General features: G+C 51.2%; 1 protein-coding gene across 3 annotated transcripts in view; it reads right to left on the reverse strand.

The window, feature by feature from the left end:
* Positions 1 to 13094, reverse strand: part of rabggta (Rab geranylgeranyltransferase subunit alpha) — a 40888-nt gene extending 27794 nt beyond the window's left edge. Inside the window, exon 1 of one of the 3 annotated variants that reach the window (XM_063060108.1) lies at positions 12975 to 13094. The gene's annotated coding sequence lies outside the window, so the exon portion shown is untranslated. The remainder of the gene's footprint in view (positions 1 to 12974) is intronic. The other 2 variants (XM_063060106.1, XM_063060107.1) reach the window with 2 other exon arrangements.
* Positions 13095 to 21095: the final 8001 nt, after the last annotated feature.

Below are 21095 nucleotides of genomic sequence, written 5' to 3' on the forward strand. Positions count from 1 at the left end.
CGGGCATTGGTGCCAGGGAGGCAGAGGGTAGCCGCATCCCAGCTGGAGAGTCTAGTCCACAAGATATAGGAGCAGAATTAGGCCATTCGGCCCATCGAGTCTGCTCTGCCATTTCATCATGGCTGATCCAATTTCCCTCTCAGCCCCAACCTGCCTTCTCCCCGTATCCCTTCATGCCCTGACTAATCAAGAATCTATCAACCTCTGCCTTAAATATACATAAAGACTTGGCCTCCACAGCCACCCACGGCAACAAATTCCACAGATTCACTCACGGCCGCCTCATTACAGGAAGGACGTGGGTGCAGAGGAGATTCACCTAGATACTGCCTGGATCAGAGAGCGTGTCTTATGAGGAAAGGCTGAGTGAGCCAGGCCTTTCCTCCTTGAAGGCTAAGAGGAGAGAGGAGACTCGATGGAGGTGTACGATGTAATGAGACATAGATCGAGCGGACAGCCAGAGACTTTGTCCCAGGGCAGAAATGGCTACCATGAGGGGGCATGGTTTTAACTGGAGGAAAGTATTGGAGTAAGTGTTTATTTTACACAGAGAGGTGGGTGCATGGAACGTCCTGTCATGGGTGGTGGTAGAAGCAGGTACGAGGAAGATTTACAAAACTCTTGAACAGATAGAGAAACGGGGGGTTATGTAGGAGGGAAGGGTTAGATTGATCTTGGAGTAGGATTGTATGGCTACGAGTCACGGACCATCACAAATGCAATGGAAAAAAGAATCAATGCAGCAGAGATGTGGTTCCTCAGAAGAATGCTACGCATATCATATACAGACAGGATAACCAACGAAGAAGTTCTACAGAAAACATAAGGAAAACAAACATTACTTTAAAAAAAATCAAAAAACAGCAATCAAAATTCTTTGGACACATCATGCGAAGAGAGACATGAGAACATGTAGTTACAACTGGAAAGCTGGAAGGAGAAAGAATGAGAGGCGGACAGAGAATGAAAATGATGGATGGAATAACATCATGGTTAGAAACAGGGGAGGCAATAACGACAATTCGGAGAGTCAGGGACCGTGATGGATGGAGAGACCTGATCGCCCATGCCAAACGGCAAGGTGCCTGAATGATGATACAACCTTGAGATTAGTCTCCTTACAGGCAGCCACAAAACAAAGACACCTCAAAAGGACCCGTGAAAGACCGACGAACAGCCAATGTGCAGAGAGAGAAAAAAGAAATTGTCCAAACAATAACAATAAACAAAGAGCATTTAGAACAACAGTGAGCCCTCAGACACCAGGCCCAGAGCAGGCCTGCAGCCTCAGTTCAGCACATTAAACATCACTGAGCCCTCAGACACCAGGCCCGGAGCAGGCCTGCAGCCTCAGTTCAGCACATTAAACATCACTGAGCCCTCAGACACCAGGCCCGGAGCAGGCCTGCAGCCTCAGTTCAGCACATTAAACATCACTGAGCCCTCAGACACCAGGCCCGGAGCAGGCACAGCAGCCTCAGCCTCAGTTCAGTACATTATGGAGCAAACGTCGCTGAGCCCTCAGACACCAGGCCCGAAGCCTCAGCCTCAGTTCAGCACATTAAACATCACTGAGCCTCAGACACCAGGCCCGAAGCCTCAGTTCAGCGGAGAGCGGAGCAAACATCACAAAGCAGCGAGCAGAAGTGGCCCAACCCTCGCCTCCAGTCCCAAAATCCTACTTTTTCAACCCATCTGGTCCGCGTTAAAATCATCCAAACATCGGGTCTAAGACCCAGGCCCTACCACACCCACATGCTCTGGGCCTGCACCCTGCCGCCACATGTTTCAGCCTAAACCCAAAAGCAACCAGCAAAGAACCACCCCCCCACACACACACCCAACTAAATTGGGCAAAAGATACAAAAGCCAAAAAGCACGTACAACCAGTCTCAAGAACTCCTCAAGTCAAGTCAAGTCAAGTCGCTTTTATTGTCATTTCAACCATAAGCTGCTGGTACAGTACACAGTAAAAACAAAACAACATTCCTCCAGGACCATGGTGCTACATGAAACAACACAAAACTACACCAGACTACCTGAAACAACACAAAACTACACCAGACTACCTGAAACAACACAAAACTACACCAGACTACCTGAAACAACACAAAACTACACCAGACTACGTGAAACAACACAAAACTACACCAGACTATGTGAGACGACACAGAACTACACTAGACTTCAAGCCTACACAGGACTACATAAAGTGCACAAAACAGTGCAAGACTGTACAATCATTAGTAAACAAGACAATAGGCACAGTAAAGAACATTACAAAATAACAATAAATGTAAATGTAAATGTTTTAGCAGGAATTGAGAAAGAAATGAGCAAAAATTGCAAAGGGAGGGGAGTGGAGTGGAGTTCAGTTGAGTGTGTGTGTGTGTGTGTGTGTGTGTGTGTGTGTGTGTGTGTGTGTGTGTGTTGGTGTCAGTCCAGGCTCTGGGTATTGAGGAGTCTGATGGCTTGGGGGAAGAAACTGTTACATAGTCTGGTCGTGAGAGCCTGATCACTTCGGTGCCTTTTGCCAGATTGCAGAAGGGAGAAGAGTTTGTATGAGGGGTGCGTGTGGTCCTTCATAATGCTGTTTGCTTTACGGATGCAGCGCGTGGTGTAAATGTCTGTAATGGTGGGAAGGGAGACCCTGATGATCTTCTCAGCTGACCTCACTATCCGCTGCAGGGTCTTGCGATTCGAGATGGTGTAATTTCCGAACCAGGCAGTGATGCAGCTGCTCAGGACGCTCTCAATACAACCTCTGTAGAATGTGGTGAGGATGGGGGTCGGGAGATGGACTTTTCTCAGCCTTCGCAGAAAGTAGAGACGCTGCTGGGCTTTCTTTGCTATGGAGCTGGTGTTGAGGGACCAGGTGAGATTCTCCGCCAGGTGAACAGCAAGAAATTTGGTGCTGTTAACGATCTCTACGGAGGAGTCGTCGATGTTCAGCGGAGAGTGGTCACAGAACATCCTACCCTCCTCCTCCTCCCCCGTTACAAGACTATTAAACAGTTCCCTAGGACAGTAAGATGGACTCTTGACCTCACAACCTACCTTCTTGTGCCCTTGCACCATGTTGTCTGCCCTCTCTCTGGAACTGTAACGCTTTACTCTGCGCTCTGCTATTGCTCTACCTTGTGCTGCCTCAGTGTGAGGACAATATGTAAGACAAACCTTTCACTGCATGTGACAGTGACGAACCAATTTACCAACTGATGGCAAATGGGAGGCCGCTGAAGAATACTGATTTATGGAGGGATCCTGGGCTCCCCCTACAACTCCCACGTCACCAGGTTCAGGATCGGTTATTACCCCTCAACCACCAGGCTCCTGGACCAGAGGGGAAAACTTCACTCACCCCAGCACTGGACTGATTCCACAACCTACAAACTCACTTTCAAGGACCCGACAGCTGATGATCCCAGTATTAATTCTTCATTCTTTCGCTTCTCTTTTCATATTTGTGCAATCTGTCATCTTTCGCGCCTTGGTTGTTTGCCAGGCTTTGTCCGCGTGTTAACTTCTTGTCGATTCTATTGTGCTTCTTTCTTTTCGCCACGATCGCCCGCCAGAAAATGGGCCTCGGGGTAGCAAACGTACTTTCAACTTTGAGAGAGATCGGGTGGTAAAGAAGGCGCCCGGTGTGCTTTCCTCCCTGGGTCGTAAGCGTTTGTCTAACCCTCCAGATCACCGGTGGGTGGGGGGGGGGGGTCACGCTTGGATACCGCGGCATTTCTGGCCGCCACACGGTAAGAAGGATGCGGCAGAGCTGGAGCGGTGCCCGAGTCGGAGGACTTCAGTTGGCGGTTCCGTTTCCCTCCAAACCCCGTTCTCCTGCTTTGTGCCCCTCATCTTGCACGGCCTGACTTAGCAAGAACCTATCAGCCTCCAGCCTCCAGCCCCCGCCTCGGGCGCACCCAGCGGCCTGGCCTCCACAGTCGCCTGTGGCAATGATTCCCACCCCCTGGCTGAAGAGTACATAGTTCAGGAACAGGCCCTTCGGCCCATCACTAGAATGTACTCCAAACCCTTGCACAAGGCTTGCATCCCTCCAATTCCTACTCTTGCCTCTCAAACGCCTCCACGGCAGCTGCCCGCACCACCTCCCCCGGCAGCACACCAGACATCCCAGCTCTCCCAGAAGTTCCGGGAGTCTCCCGCAAATTGATGGTGCTACCTCCCTGAAGTGAGTTCTTGCAGGGTGGGGTGTCTGCAGCACACTCCAGGCGCCCAGCACTGTCCGCCCCGCACATCCCCTTTGAACTTCTCCCCCCTCGCCCTAAATTCCTGCCCTCTGGTATTAGTCGTTTCCACCCTGGGGAAGAGGACGGGTCGTCCGATCTAGATCTTTGATCACATCAGGTCTCCTCTCCGCCGCCACCGCTCCAGAGAAAAGGAGCCTTGTTTGTCCGAATAGTTAACATTGTCTAATCCAGGCAACAACCTGGTGAAGCCCCCGCACCCTCTCCAAACCTCCACTCCCCTCCTGTAAACGACAGGAATTCTGCAGATGCTGGAAATTCAAGCAACACACATCAAAGTTGCTGGTGAACGCAGCAGGCCAGGCAGCATCTCTAAGACGAGGTACAGTCGACGTTTCAGGCCGAGACCCTTCGTCAGGACTAACTGAAGGAAGAGTTAGTAAGAGATTTGAAAGTGGGAGGGGGAGGGGGAGATCCGAAATGATAGGAGAAGACAGGAGGGGGAGGGATGGAGCCAAGAGCTGGACAGGTGATAGGCAAAAGGGGATATGAGAGGATCACGGGACAGGAGGTCCAGGAAGAAAGACAGGGGGGGGGGGACCCAGAGGATGGGCAAGGGGTATAGTCAGAGGGACAGAGGGAGAAAAAGGAGGGTGAGAGAAAGAATGTGTGTATAAAAATAAATAACGGATGGGGTACGAGGGGGAGGTGGGGCATTAGCGGAAGTTAGAGAAGTCAATGTTCATGCCATCAGGTTGGAGGCTACCCAGACGGAATATAAGGTGTTGTTCCTCCAACCTGAGTGTGGCTTCGTCTTTACAGTAGAGGAGGCCGTGGATAGACATGTCAGAATGGGAATGGGATGTGGAATTGAAATGTGTGGCCACTGGGAGATGCTGCTTTCTCTGGCAGACAGAGCGTAGGTGTTCAGCGAAACCATCTCCTAGTCTGCGTCGGGTCTCGCCAATATATAGAAGGCCACATCGGGAGCACCGGATGCAGTATGTCACCCCAGCCGACTCACAGGTGAAGTGTCGCCTCACCTGGAAGGACTGTTTGGGGCCCTGAATGGTGGTAAGGGAGGAAGTGTAAGGGCATGTGTAGCACTTGTTCCGCTTACACGGATAAGTGCCAGGAGGGAGATCGGTGGGGAGGGATGGGGGGGACGAATGGACAAGGGAGTTGTGTAGGGAGCGATCCCTGCGGAATGCAGAGAGAGGGGGAGAGGGAAAGATGTGCTTAGTGGTGGGATCCCGTTGGAGGTGGCGGAAGTTACGGAGAATAATATGTTGGACCCGGAGGCTGGTGGGGTGGTAGGTGAGGACCAGGGGAACCCTATTCCTAGTGGGGTGGTGGGAGGATGGAGTGAGAGCAGATGTACGTGAAGTGGGGGAGATACGTTTGAAAGCAGAGTTGATAGTGGAGGAAGGGAAGCCCCTGAATGCAATACTCCAAGTGCAGCCTCAACGCCAGCAAGACCCCAGAATTCGTCGCGGACTTCAGGAAGGGTAGGACCAGGGAACCCACGCCGGTCCCGATGGAGGGATCTGAAGTGGAGGGAGCGTCCCTGGGTGTCGATATCGCCGAGGACTTAACCTGGTGCCAACATATCGATGCAGCTATAAAGGAGGCGAGACAGCGGCTATATTTCATTAGGAGTTTGAGGAGGTTTGGCTTGTCGACTAAAACACTCAAAGACTTCTACCGATGCACCGTGGAGAGCATTCTGACAGGCTGCATCACTGTCTGGGATGGAGGGCTGTATGCGTGGGGGCCCTGCACAGGATGAAAGTAAACCGCGGAGAGTTGTAAACTCAGTCAGCTCCATCATGGGCACTGGCCCCTTTAGTGTCCGGGACATCTTCAAGGAGCGATGCCTCAAAAAGGCAGCGTCCATCATTAAGGACCCCAACACCCAGGTAAGGCCTTGTTGTCATTGTTACCATTGGGAAGGAGATACAGAAGCCTCAAGGCACACTCTCATCGATTCAGGAACAGCTTCTTCCCTTCTGCCATCAGATTTCTGAATAAACATTAAACCCATTAACACTACCAATTACCTTTTTAATTTCTATTTTTGCACTACCTATTTAATTTATATACACACACACACAACGTCCTCCTCACTGTAATTCACAGTGCTTACGAGCTCTACTGCAGCCACGTGACAACAAATTTCACGATACGCGCCAGTGATATTAAACCCAATCCTGATTCCGACCAGAGATTTATACAGCTGTCGACCGTGGCCTCGTGAACTTAATGCCGAGTTCCCTGACGATGAAGACGAGTGTGATGGATGCCCACCGACACCGCCCTATCATCCTGCGTGCCCACCTTCAGGGAGTTGTGGACGCGGAGCGCAAGATCCCTCTGTGCGCCACTGCTCCCGAGGAGATTAGCTGTCTTCGTCAAGCAGTATATCGAATGGGGTCGAACATGCCAACGACCAGCACAGCCCGAGGAAGTGCGGGGTGGGGGGGGGGGGCAGCCCGCAAGAGTCGACACGCTTACGGCGCCAATATAGGACGCCCGCGACGCACCGTAGATCTTAGGACTGTGGAAGGAAACCAAAGCGTCCAGGAAAATCCCACGTGGTCGCGGGGAGACAGCAGAGGAATTGAGAACGGGTCGCTGGCGGTTTAATAAGTGCAGAACTTAACGTCACGCCACTGTGCTGCCCAATCACTGGGCAGGAAAATTAATAGACAAGAGGTGCAGGAGTAGGCCATTCAGCCCTTCCAGCCAGCACCGCCATTCACTGTGATCATGGCTGATCATCCACAATCAGTATCCCGTTCCTGCCTTCTCCCCATATCCCTTCATTCCGCTATCTTTAAGAGCTCTAGCTAACACTTTCTTGAAAGAATCCAGAGAATTGGCCTCCACTGCCTTCTGAGGCAGAGCATTCCACAGAACCACAACCCTCTGTGTGAAAAAGTTTTTCCTCAACTCCGTTCTAAATTGTCTACCCCTTATTCTTAAACTGTGGCCTCTGGTTCTGGACTCCCCCAACATCGGGAACATGTTTCCTGCCTCTAGCGTGTCCAATCCCTTAATAATCTTATATGTTTCAATCAGATCTCCCCTCATCCTTCTAAATTCCAGTGTATACAACCCCAGTCGCTCCAGTCTTTCAACATATGACACAAAATAATCTGCAGATGCTGGGGTCAAAGCAACGCTCACAACACGCTGGAGGAGCTCAGCAGGTCGGGCCTCTGCCCCTTCCCTTTACAGTCCTGACGAAGGGTTCCGGCCCGAAACGTCGACTCATCATTTCCACCAATGCTGCCCGACCTGCTGAGTTCCTCCAGCGTGTTGTGAGTGTTGCTTTCAACATATGACAGTCCCGCCATCCTGGGAATTAACCCAGTGAACCGACACTGCACTCCCTCAATAGCTAGAATGTCCTTCCTCAAATTTGGAGACCAGAACTGCACACAGTACTCCAGGTGTGGTCTCACCAGGACCCTGTACAACTGCAGAAGGACCTCTTTGCTCCGACACTCAACTCCCCTTGTTATGAAGGCCAACATGCCATTAGCTTTCTTCACTGCCTGCTGTACCTGCATGCTTACTTTCAGTGACTGATGAACAAGGACACCTAGATCTCGTTGTACTTCCCCTTTTCCTAACTTGACACCTTTCAGATAGTAATCTGCCTTCCTGTTCTTGCCACCAAAGTGGATAACCTCACATTTATCCACATTAAACTGCATCTGCCATGCATCTGCCCACTCACCCAACCTGTCCAAGTCACCCTGCATTCTCATAACAGCACATTTGGAAAGCGGTGAAATCATCGGACAAAGTCAGCATGGATTTGTGAAAGGAAAATCATGTCTGACGAATATCATAGAATTTTTTGAGGATGTAACTAGTAGAGTGGATAGGGGAGAACCAGTGGATGTGATATATTTGGAATTTCAAAAGGCTTTTGACAAGGTCCCACACAGGAGATTAGTGTGCAAACTTAAAAGCACACGGTATTGGGGGTATGGTATTGATGTGGATAGAGAATTGGTTGGCAGACAGGAAGCAAAGAGTGGGAATAAACGGGACCTTTTCAGAATGGCAGGCAGTGACTAGTGGGGTACCACAAGGCTCAGTGCTGGGACCCCAGTTGATTACAATATATATTAATGACTTAGATGAGGGAATTAAATGCAGCATCTCCAAGTTTGCGGATGACACGAAGCTGGGTGGCAGTGTTAGCAGTGAGGAGGATGCTAAGAGGATGCAGGGTGACTTGGATAGGTTAGGTGAGTGGGCAAATTCATGGCAGATGCAATTTAAAGTAGATAAATGTGAGGTTATCCACTTTGGTGGGAAAAACAGGAAAACAGATTATTATCTGAATGGTGGCGGATTAGGAAAAGGGGAGGTGCAATGAGACCTGGGTGTCATTATACACCAGTCATTGAAAGTGGGCATGCAGGTACAGCAGGCGGTGAAAAAGGCGAATGGTATGCTGGCATTTATAGCGAGAGGATTCGAGTACAGGAGCAGGGAGGTACTACTGCAGTTGTACAAGGCCTTGGTGAGACCACACCTGGAGTATTGTGTGCAGTTTTGGTCCCCTAATCTGAGGAAAGACATTCTTGCCATAGAGGGAGTACAAAGAAGGTTCACCAGATTGATTCCTGGGATGGCAGGACTTTCATATGATGAAAGACTGGATCGACTAGGCTTATACTCGTAGGAATTTAGAAGATTGAGGGGGGATCTTATTGAAATGTATAAAATCCTAAAGGGATTGGACAGGCTAGATGCAGGAAGATTGTTCCCGATGTTGGGGAAGTCCAGAACGAGGGGTCACAGTTTGAGGATAAAGGGGAAACCTTTTAGGACCGAGATGAGGAAAAACTTCTTCACACAGAGAGTGGTGAATCTGTGGAATTCTCTGCCACAGGAAACAGTTGAGGCCAGTTCATTGGCTATATTTAAGAGGGAGTTAGATATGGCCCTTGTGGCTAAAGGGATCGGGGGTATGGTGAGGAGGCTGGTACAGGTTTCTGAGTTGGGACGATCAGCCATGATCATACTGAATGGCAGTGCAGGCTCGAAGGGACGAATGGCCCTACTCCTGCACCTATTTTCTATGTTTCTATGTTTCTCCATCATAAGTCCATAATAGAATAATAATCATAATAAAATTAATGAAAGACCACACCAACCGGGTGTTCAACCAGTGTACAAAAGACAACAAACTGCAAATACAAGAGAAAAAGGAAATAATAATGATGAATAAATAAATATCGAGAACATGAGATGAAGAGTCCTTGAAAGTGAATCCACAGGTTGTGGGAACATTTCAGTGATGGGGCGAGTGAGGTTGAGTACCTTCTTCCTGATGGCAGCAGCGAGAAGAGAGCATGTCCTGGGTGGTGGGGGTCCCTGGTAATGGATGCTGCTTTCTTTTCACATCATTTCTTGTAGATGTGCTCAACGGTGGGGAAGAATTTACCTGTGATGGACTGGGCCGTGTCCATTACTTTCTGTCTGATTTTCCGTTCAAGGGCTTTGGTGTTTCTATACCAGGCTGTGACGCAGCCAGTCAATAGATTCTCCACCATATATCTATATAAGTTTGTCAAAGTCTTCGATGTGATGTAAAATCTTTGCAAACTCCTTAGTAAGCAGAGGCACTGCCACCCGCACGCGGCCTCTCCGGTGATTAATGGCTGTTATCTGCCAAGTAGGAGGCCGCGCACAATTCTGATTTGATGGAGACGGACGTGAGAGCACGGAGGAACATCTGGTGGAACTTCTGAAACGCCAGTTTCGCTGCCACTGCTACTGTGTGATCCAAAATCTCCGGAGGGGAAGGCCCCGAGTCCTCGGCTTTGCCTGTTGCTTGGCAGCCGAGGCCGGGGTCGAAGCGCTCGGCAGAGATGGTGCTCGGTGCTTGGTGTCGGAGGCTCTAAGTTTTCAGATGGACTCAGAGTCGGCTGTGGTCGGGGTGCTTCCAGGATGCTGCATTGGCAAGTTTGCGACGCTGGAAGCTCATGGCAGGGAAAGTTTCTCTTCCTTCTACCGTCTGTGTGAGATGTTGGGGCTATCGGGACTTTGAGACTTTTTTTTTACCGTGCCCATGGTCTGCTCTTATCAAATTACGGTATTGCTTTGCACTGTTGTAACTATATGTTAGAATTACGTGGTTTTTGTCAGTTTTAGTCTTGGTCTGTCTTGTGTTTCTGTGATATCATTCCAGAGGAAGATTATATCATTTTTTAATGCATGCATTTCTAAATGACAATAAACGAGGCCTGAGTGTCCTCATAATCTAATCTAATCGTCAGCACAGGTCCTTTGGAGGGGGGGTGGAATGGCGAGGGGTATTTAAATCCTGGCTGGACCAGTGGTGTTCCACAGGGATCGGTACTGGGACCTGCTGTTTGTGAGACACGCTGAGAGGCAACTTTATTAGGTATCTCCAGTACGTAAAGAACCCACTGAGAGTGGCACCATAACTTGGAGGAAAATGTAGGTGTGTGGACGAGTAAGTCTGCAGAACGCACAAAACCTGCTGGTGCTGGAAACAATGTGGAAGACAGCCAAAGAATAACGGGATAAGGATCAATTATAGTTGTGGGCAGAGAGATAACAGATGGAGTTTAATCTGGGCAAGTGTTGCACGTTGGGAGCGGAGAAATACTTCTGTAACCCTGAAGTTGTTATGAATGTATAACTTTTGTGAAATGGAACCTGTGTAATCCCAGAGTGCTTTGCTGGTTTGGATAGCAGCTTGTAGGAAACTGTGTGTGTTTTATGGTGCGGGGGGGGGGGAAGTTTTGACAACAGAGGAAAACAGGACACAGCTGTCATGGGGTCGAAGCCTCTGAAGATAAGTGGACTGATTAAAGAATAAATAACAGGAACCAGAGACATTAGACAAATGCCATTATAGAATGGAACAACCAGAAAAAGGATCTGGTGCTTTCCCGCTGTAAATGACAAATAAACTCTTCTCAGACTTCCAGCCAGGTCCAGGTGTCGATTATAATTGATATTTCAATGAAAATCTACCATCTTCATCAGGGATGGTCGCTGGGCAAGTTCTCGTCCAGTGGTATATATACGCCCATAGTACGGCCTTTCTGTTTGGTTAGTCCTCATCCAATCAGGTTTCCTCTCTCCCACCTTGTTTACAATCGAATTCCAGTTCTTGCTTGGAGCGAGAACTTCATGTTTGTTAAAATTCTTCTCTGGTTTTATTTCAATGACTTCCTTTACGAGGTGGTCCCAAAAGCCATTGGCACGGCGCTGTAGTTTTGTGCCGTCAAATGGGATTGGGGGCCGCCTGGTGAGAAAGTCATTGAAATAAGACTAGAGGAAAAGAATTTTAACAAGGAAGAAGGTCTCGCTCTAAGAGCTGGAATACGACTGTAAACAAGGTGGTAGAGTGGAAACTTGATTGGATGAGGACTAGCCAGTCAGAAGGGATGGACGATGGGGGTATAAATACCACTGGACTAGTCTTACCCAGGCATCATCCCTGATGAAGATGGCAGAGCTCGTCATTGAAACGCAAGTTAAAATTGATACTCGTACCCGGCTGGAAGCCCAAAAACACTTTATGGAACAACCCTAATTTCTGTTATCTGTAAGAAGTATAAAAGTGGTCTGTTCGAGCTACAAGATTGAAGCTATTTTCCAGACGATAACACGTGGAGGAAGACTTCCCTTACAAGTAAATAATCAAATGTGCCTACAACTTGATCCACTCTGAATTTGCTGTCATTTGTTTCTGTAAGACAGAAGACCTAACTGAACTGTACACGACAGAAGATCAAATGTAAAGGGACGGTACACAGTTAACGGCAGGACCCTTAACCACATTAACGTACAGAGGGATCTTGGGATTCATGCCCACAGCACCCTGTAAGTGGCTACACAATTAGATAAGGCAGTAAAGGCAGTGTATGGCACATTTGCCTTTATTGGTCAGGCCATCGAGTATAAAAGTTGGGAGTTCAGACTGCAGCTGGACAAAGCTTGGTTAGACCACACTTGGGAGTGTTGTGGCAGTTCCGGTTGCTCCATTACAGGAGGGGTGTGGGGGTTTGGAGAGGCCCAGCAGGATGCTGCCTGGATTAAGAGAGTAGGAGCCACGGGGAGAGACTAGACAAACTGGGCTTGTTTTCTCTGGAGCTGGGGAGGTTTACAAGATTATCAGGGGCATAAATAGGGCACGCTCTTGTGTTTAGCTTCATCCACTAACACCCTTAGCGGTCCACTAATGCCACCAAACGGCTCTTTGGGGTAACAATCTCGCCCCTCCACCTTAAACCTCTGCCCTCTCGTATTTGATATTCCCAAAGTGAGGGAAGAGACTCTATGACTGTCTGCCCGATGAAGATTGGAAGGAAGGGGATTGTTTTCCCGGGAGCGTCGGGCGTTTGACGGGGATTCCTTACGGAAACCGATGAGATTATCAGAGGCACCGGCAGGGCGGACCTGTGGGCATGTCTAAAACGAAAGCGTTCGGGAAAGGTGTGAGGGTGCAGAGGCTGGAATCTGGGCCAGAGGAACTCAGACGATTGCAAGTGAAGGGTCTCGCCCGAAACGTCAACTATCCATTCCCCACACCCCTCCAGAATCCAAAGTCCACAGCCGTCCGGGATAACTCAGCAGGTCAGGCAGCACCTGTGGGGGAAATGGGGAATCCGTTCTCCCCACCTCTCTTCCTTCCATTCCCGTCCCTTTCCACCCTTCCCGCTATCCCCCTCTCCCCCTTCCCCGGACGCGGCCGCTCCCTGTTACCTTGTATCCTTTTCCCGGTGACGTAGGTCGCCTGTATCCTTTTCCCGGTGACGTAGGTCGCCTGTATCTTTCACTCCGACCGGTTCCAGGATCGGCCTCCCGACTCTACCACCAGCAGCTTGCGGTAGAGGAAGAGGGGGGAACACGGAAACTCTGCCCCTCGCTTCCCACCGCTCCCACTCCCCCTCCCGCCCACTGACAGCACCCACCCAAGACAAATCAGGAGACCCTGCCGTGCAGCAACCCGATCCTCCTCCCTCAGCCTTGTTCCGCGTGGGGGAGGCAAAGCCCGTCCTAACTCTCCCACCTTCCGCCCGGCGGCGGGTGGCACGGTCCAAGTTAAAGGGACAGTCCGGGCTGAGAGGCTCATTAAAGGGGGTGGGTTTGCAAAGTTTTATTTATCGGCAGATATAAAATTGAAATACGAAGAAAGTACTGGACTTAGAACTGGTATCAGGTTTAATATCACTGGAATAGGTCGTGAAATCTGAGGCACCAGTACAACCAAAATTATAAATTACAATAATATACACACACACACACATTAGAATCCGGTTTAATATCACCAGCATATGCAGTGAAATTTGTTGTTTTGCGACAGCAATGCATTGCAATGCGTAATAATAGAAAGTATATATTTATTTATATAGTTAAATTAATTAAGTAGTGTAAGAATAGAAATAAAAAAGTAGTGAGGTAGTGTTCATGGGTTCAATGTCCATCCGGAAATCGAATGGCAGAGGGGAAGAAGCTGTTCCTGAATCGCTGAGTGTGTGCCTTCAGGCTCCTGTACCTCCTCCCTGATGGTAGCATTGAGAACAAGGCATTACATAGGTGATGGCGGGGGGGGGGGTCCTTAATGATGGATGCTGCCTTTGTGAAGATATCCCGGATATTACGAAGGCTGGTGCCCATGATGGAGCTGACTAAGTTTACAACTCAATCCTGTACACCCTCATACCGGACAGTGATACAGCTGGTTAGAATGCTGTCACGGTGCATCTGTAGAAATTGGAGAGTGTCTTTGGTGAATTATCAAATCTCCTCAAAAACTCCTAATGAAATATAGCTGCTGTTGTGCCCGCTTTGTAGCTGTGTTGATATGTCGGGTCCAGGATAGATATTGATACCGAAGAACTGGTCCCTCGATGAGGACTGTTCCCTCGTCATACCCTCTCTGAAGTCCAGAATCAGCTCTGACGTTGAATGTGAGGCTGTTGCTACATCACAACTCAACCAGCTGATATATCTCACTCCTGTACGCCCCCTCGTCACCACCTGAAAATCTGCAAACATTAGCTGTATCATCGGCAAATTTCCAGATGGTATTTGAGCTGTGCCGAGCCACACAGTCATGGGTGCAGAGAGAGTAGAGCAGTGGGTTAAGCACTCATCCCTGAGGTGTGCCAGTTGATTGTCAGTGAGGTGGAGATGCTGTTCCCATTCCGCACAGGGTATCCAGTTGCAGAGGGAGATATGGAGGCCCAGGTCCTGGAGCTTTTTGATCAGACCTGTAGAAATGATTGTATGAAACGCTGAGCATCCTGACACAGATATTATTATTGTCCAGGTCACAGGAAGAGCAAATGAGATCACATCAGCTGCAGATCTATTGGGGCGACAGGAAAATTGCAGTGGGTCCAGGTCTTTGCTGAGACAGGAGTTGATTCCAGCCATGACTAATCTTTCAAAGCATTTCATCACCGTAGATGTGAGTGTGACTGGACGGTAGTCGTTAAGGCAGCTCACTCTGCTGTTCATGGGCACTGGCATATTAGATAAAAAGAGAGAAAAACAACAAAATCATGAAGTAGTGTCCATGGGTTCAAGGCAGAGGAGAAAAAGCTGTTCCTGATACGTTGAATCCATCACTTCAGACTTCCGTTTATCTCCTCGATGGTAGCAATGGACAGAGGACATGTCCTGGCAGACGGGGAACCTTATTGACGGAACCAGGGACTTCGGCATAAACGTCCCCGTAAATACCAACACAGCCCCCAGGACCCCCTAAAAAAACAAAAACACTCCCCAGTATGCCATGTAAATACAGACACACTCCCCGGGACCCCTGTAAATACAGACACACTCCCCGGGACCCCTGTAAATACAGACACACTCCCCGGTACCCCTGTAAATACAGACACACTCCCCGGGACCCCTGTAAATACCGACACACTCGCCGGGACCCCTGTAAATACAGACACACTCCCCGGGACCCCTGTAAATACAAACACACTCCCCAGTATGCCCTGTAAATACAGACACACTCCCCGGGACCCCTGTAAATACAGACACACTCCCCAGTACCCCTGTAAATACAGACACACTCCCCGGGACCCCTGTAAATACAAACACACTCCCCAGTATGCCCTGTAAATACAGACACACTCCCCGGGACCCCTGTAAATACAAACACACTCCCCAGGACCCCCCCTGTAAATACCGACACACTCCCCGGGACCCCTGTAAATAGGGACACACTCCACGGGACCCCCTGTACATACAGACGGACTCCCCAGGACCCCCTGTAAATACAGACACACTCCCCGGGACCCCTGGTAAATACTAAGACACTCCCCAGGATGCCCTGTATATATAGACACACTCCCCGGGACCCCCTGTAAATACAGACACACTCCCCGGGACCCCTGTAAATACCGACACACTTCCCGGGACCCCTGTAAATAGGGACACACTCCCTGGGACCCCTGTAAATACGGACACACTCCCCGGGACCCCCTGTAAATAATGAGACACTCCCCGGGACCCCCTGTAAATACCGACACACTCCCTGGGACCCCCTGTAAATACTGACACACTCCCCGGGACCCCCTGTAAATACTGACACACTCCCCGGGATCCCCTGTAAATACGACTCACTCCCCAGGATCCCCTGTAAATACCGACACACTCCCCGGGACCCCCTGTAAATACCGACACACTCCCCGGGACCCCCTGTAAATACCGACACACTCCCTGGGACCCCCTGTACATACAGACGGACTCCCCAGGACCCCCTGAAAATACTAGCACACTCCCCGGGACCCACTGTAAATACTGACACACTCCCCGGGATCCCTGGTAAACACTGACACACTCCCCGGGACACGCTATAAATACTGACACACTCCCTGGGACCCCCTGTAAATACGTACACACTCCCCAGGACCCCCCTCCACTGTATTTACTGACGCTCTCCCCAGGATCCCCTGTAAATACGAACACACTCCCCGGGACACCCTGTAAATATCGACACACTCCCCGGGACCCCACTGTAGATACTGACACACTCCCCGGGACCCCCTGTAAATACTGACACACTTCCCGGGATCCCCTGTAAATACCCACACACTCCCCGGGACCCCCGGTAAATACTGACACTCTCCCCGGGATCCCCTGTAAATACAGACACACTCCCCGGGACCCCCGGTAAATACTGACACTCTCCCCGGGATCCCCTGTAAATACAGACACACTCCCCTGGACCCCTGTAAATACTGACACACTCCCCAGGATCCCCTGCAAATACTGACACACTCCCTGGGATCCCCTGTAAATACAGACACACTCCCCGGGACCCCACCTCCTGTAAATGACAACACACTCCCAGGGACCCCCGGTAAATACTGACACACTCCCCAGGATCCCCTGTAAACACAGACACACTCCCCGGGACCTCCGCCTTGTAAATACCGACACACTCCCCGGGACCCCTGTAAATACCGACACACTCCCCGGGACGCCCCCCCTGTGAATACGGACACACTCCCCATTGCTCCCCTTGTAAATACAGACACACTCCCCGGGAACCCCTGTAAATACAGACACACTCCCCGGGACCCCTGTAAATACAGACACACTCCGCGGATACTCCCAAATACCGACACATTCCCCGGTACCCCCTGTAAATACGGACAGACTTCCCATGACTCCCCATGTAAATACAAAAACACTGCCCGGATCCCCTGTAAATCCTGACACACTCCCCGGGATTCCCTGGAAATACGACACACTCCCCAGGACCCCCTGTAAATACTGACACACTCCTCGGGATCCCTGTAAATACAGACACACTCCCCAGGACCCCCTGTAAATACTGACACACTCCTCGGGATCCCTGTAAATACAGACACACTCCTCGGGACCCCCTGTAAATACTGACACTCTCCCCGGGACCCCCTGTAAATATCGACACACTCCCCGGGACCCCCTGTAAATACTGACACACTCCCCGGGACCCCTGTAAATACTGACACTTTCCCCGGGACCCCTGTAATTACCGACACACTCCCCGGGACCCCCTGTAAATATCGACACACTCCCCGGGACCCCCTGTAAATACTGACACACTCCCCGGGACCCCCTGTAAATATCGACACACTCCCCGGGACCCCCTGTAAATATCGACACACTCCCCGGGACCCCCTGTAAATACTGACACACTCCCCGGGACCCCCTGTAAATACAGACACACTCCTCGGGACCCCCTGTAAATACGGACACACTCCCCGGGACCCCCTGTAAATATCGACACACTCCCCAGGACCCCCTGTAAATACAGACACACTCCTCGGGACCCCCTGTAAATACGGACACACTCCCCGGGACCCCCTGTAAATACAGACACACTCCTCGGGACCCCCTGTAAATACTGACACACTCCCCGGGACCCCCTGTAAATACAGACACACTCCTCGGGACCCCCTGTAAATACAGACACACTCCTCGGGACCCCCTGTAAATACGGACACACTCCCCAGGATCCCCTGTAAATACAGACACACTCCTCGGGACCCCCTGTAAATACGGACACACTCCCCGGTACCCCTGTAAATACGGACACACTCCCTGGGAACCCCTGTAAATACAGACACACTCCGCAGGATCCCGTGTAAATACCGACACACTCCCCGGGACCCCTGTAAATACTGACACACTCCCCGGGACCCCCTGTAAATACGGACACACTCCCCATTGCTCCCCCTGTAAATACAGACACACTCCCCGGGAACCCCTGTAAATACTGACACACTCCCCGGAACCCCTGTAAATACATACACACTCCCAGGGATACCCCCAAATACCAACACACTCCCCGGGACCCTTTGTAAGTACTGACACATCCCCCGGGATCCCCTGTAAATACAGACACACTCCCGGGGATACCCCCAAATACCAACACACTCCCCAGGACCCCGGTAAGTACTGACACACTCCCCGGGACCCCCTGTAAATAATGACACACTCCCCGGGACCCCTGTAAATACAGACACACTCCCGGGGATACCCCCAAATACCGACACACTCCCCGGGACCCCCCTGTAAATTCTGACACACACCCCAGGACCCCCTGTAAATACTGACACACTCCCCGGGATCCCCTGTAAATACTGACACACTCCCCGGGATCCCCTGTAAATACTGACACACTCCCCGGGACCCCTGTAAATACCCACACACTCCCCGGGACCCCCTGTAAATACTGACACACTCCCTGGGACCCCCTGTAAATACTGACACACTCCCCGGCACCCCTGTAAATACTGACACACTCCCCAGGACCCCCTGTAAATACCGACACACTCCCCGGGACCCCCTGTAAATACAGACACACTCCCAGGGATACCCCCAAATACCAACACACTCCCCAGGACCCCTGTAAGTACTGACACACACCCCGGGACCCCCTGTAAATAATGAGACACTCCCTGGGACCCCCGTAAATACAGACACACTCCCGGGGATACCCCCTGTAAATACCGACACACTCCCCGGGACCCCCTGTAAATACTGACACACTCCCCGGGACCCCCAGTAAATACTGACACACTCCCCGGGATCCCCTGTAAATACTGACACACTCCCCGGGACCCCTGTAAATACCGACACACTCCCCGGGACCCCCTGTAAATACAGACACACTCCCAGGGATACCCCCAAATACCAACACACTCCCCAGGACCCCTGTAAGTACTGACACACACCCCGGGACCCCCTGTAAATAATGAGACACTCCCTGGGACCCTCGTAAATACAGACACACTCCCGGGGATACCCCCAAATACCAACACACCCCCGGGACCCCCCCCGTAAATACTGACACACTCCCCGGTAGCCCCTGTAAATACTGACACACTCCCGAGGATCCACTGTAAATACAGACACACTCCCCGGGACCCCCTGTAAATACTGACACACTCCCCGGTAGCCCCTGTAAATACTGACACACTCCCCGGTAGCCCCTGTAAATACCGACACACTCCCCAGGATCCACTGTAAATACTGAAACACTCCCCGGGACCCCCAGAAATACAGACACACGTCCCGGGAGCCCCTGTAAATACAGACACACTCCCCGGGACCGACTGTAAATACAGACACACTCCCCGGGACCCCCTGTAAATACTGACACACTCCCCGGGACCCCCTGTAAATACAGACACACTCCCTGTGACCCCCCCTGTAAATACTGACACACTCCCCGATACCCCCTGTAAATACAGACACACTCCCCGGGACCCCCTGTAAATACAGACACACTCCCCGGGACCCCCTGTAAATACAGACACACTCCCCGGGACCCCCTGTAAATACAGACACACTCCCCGGGACCCCCTGTAAATACTGACACACTCCCCGGTACCCCTGTAAATACTGACACACTCCCCGGGACCCCCTGTAAATACTGACACACTCCCCGGGACCCCCTGTAAATACTGACACACTCCCCGGGATCCCTGTAAATACTAACACACTCCCCGGGACCCTCTGTAAATACCGACACACTCCCCGGGACCCCCTGTAAATACCGACACATTCCCCAGGATCCCCTGTAAATACTGACACACTCCCCATGGACCCCCTGTAAATACCGACACACTCCCCGGGACCCCCTGTAAATACCGACACACTCCCTGGGAACCCCTGTAAATACAGACACACTCCCCAGGATCCCGTGTAAATACCGACACACTCCTCCGGACCCCTGTAAATACTGACACACTCCCCGGGACCCCCTGTAAATACGGACACACTCCCCAGTGCTCCCCCTGTAAATAAAGACACACTCCCCGGGACCCCCTGTAAATACTGACACACTCCCCGGGACCCCTGTAAATACATACACACTCCCAGGGATACCCCCAATTACCAGCACACTCCCCGGGACCCTTTGTAAGTACTGACACACTCCCCGGGATCCCCTGTAAATACAGACACACTCCCCGGGACCCCCTGTAAATACCGACACACTCCCCGGGACCCCCTGTAAATACTGACACACTCCCCGGGACCCCCTGTAAATACAGACACACTCCCTGGGACCCCCTGTAAATACTGACACACTCCCCGGGACCCCCTGTAAATACTGACACACTCCCCGGGACCCCCTGTAAATACAGACACACTCCCCGGGACCCCCTGTAAATACTGACACACTCCCCGGGACCCCCTGTAAATACAGACACACTCCCCAGGACCCCCTGTAAATACAGACACACTCCCCGGGACCCCCTGTAAATACGGACACACTCCCCGGGACCCCCTGTAAATACAGACACACTCCCCGGGACCCTCTGTAAATACTGACACACTCCCCGGTACCCCCTGTAAATACAGACACACTCCCCAGACCCCCTGTAAATACTGACACACTCCCCAGCATCCACTGTAAATACAGACACACTCCCCGGGACCCTCTGTAAATACTGACACACTCCCCGGTACCCCCAGTAAATACAGACACACTCCCCAGGAACCCCTGTAAATACTGACACACTCCCCGGGATCCCCTGTAAATACCGACACACTCCCCGGGACCCCTGTAAATACTGACACACTCCCACGGACCCCCCCTGTATATACGGACACACTCCCCATTGCTCCCCCTGTAAATACAGACACACTCCCCGGGAACCCCTGTAAATACTGACACACTCCCCGGAACCCCTGTAAATACATACACACTCCCAGGGATACCCCCAAATACCAACACACTCCCCGGGACCCTTTGTAAGTACTGACACATCCCCCGGGATCCCCTGTAAATACAGACACACTCCCGGGGATACCCCCAAATACCAACACACTCCCCAGGACCCCTGTAAATACTGACACACTCCC

Source organism: Mobula hypostoma, chromosome 10 (genome assembly GCF_963921235.1).
Source record: "Mobula hypostoma chromosome 10, sMobHyp1.1, whole genome shotgun sequence".
NCBI lineage: Eukaryota > Metazoa > Chordata > Chondrichthyes > Myliobatiformes > Myliobatidae > Mobula > Mobula hypostoma.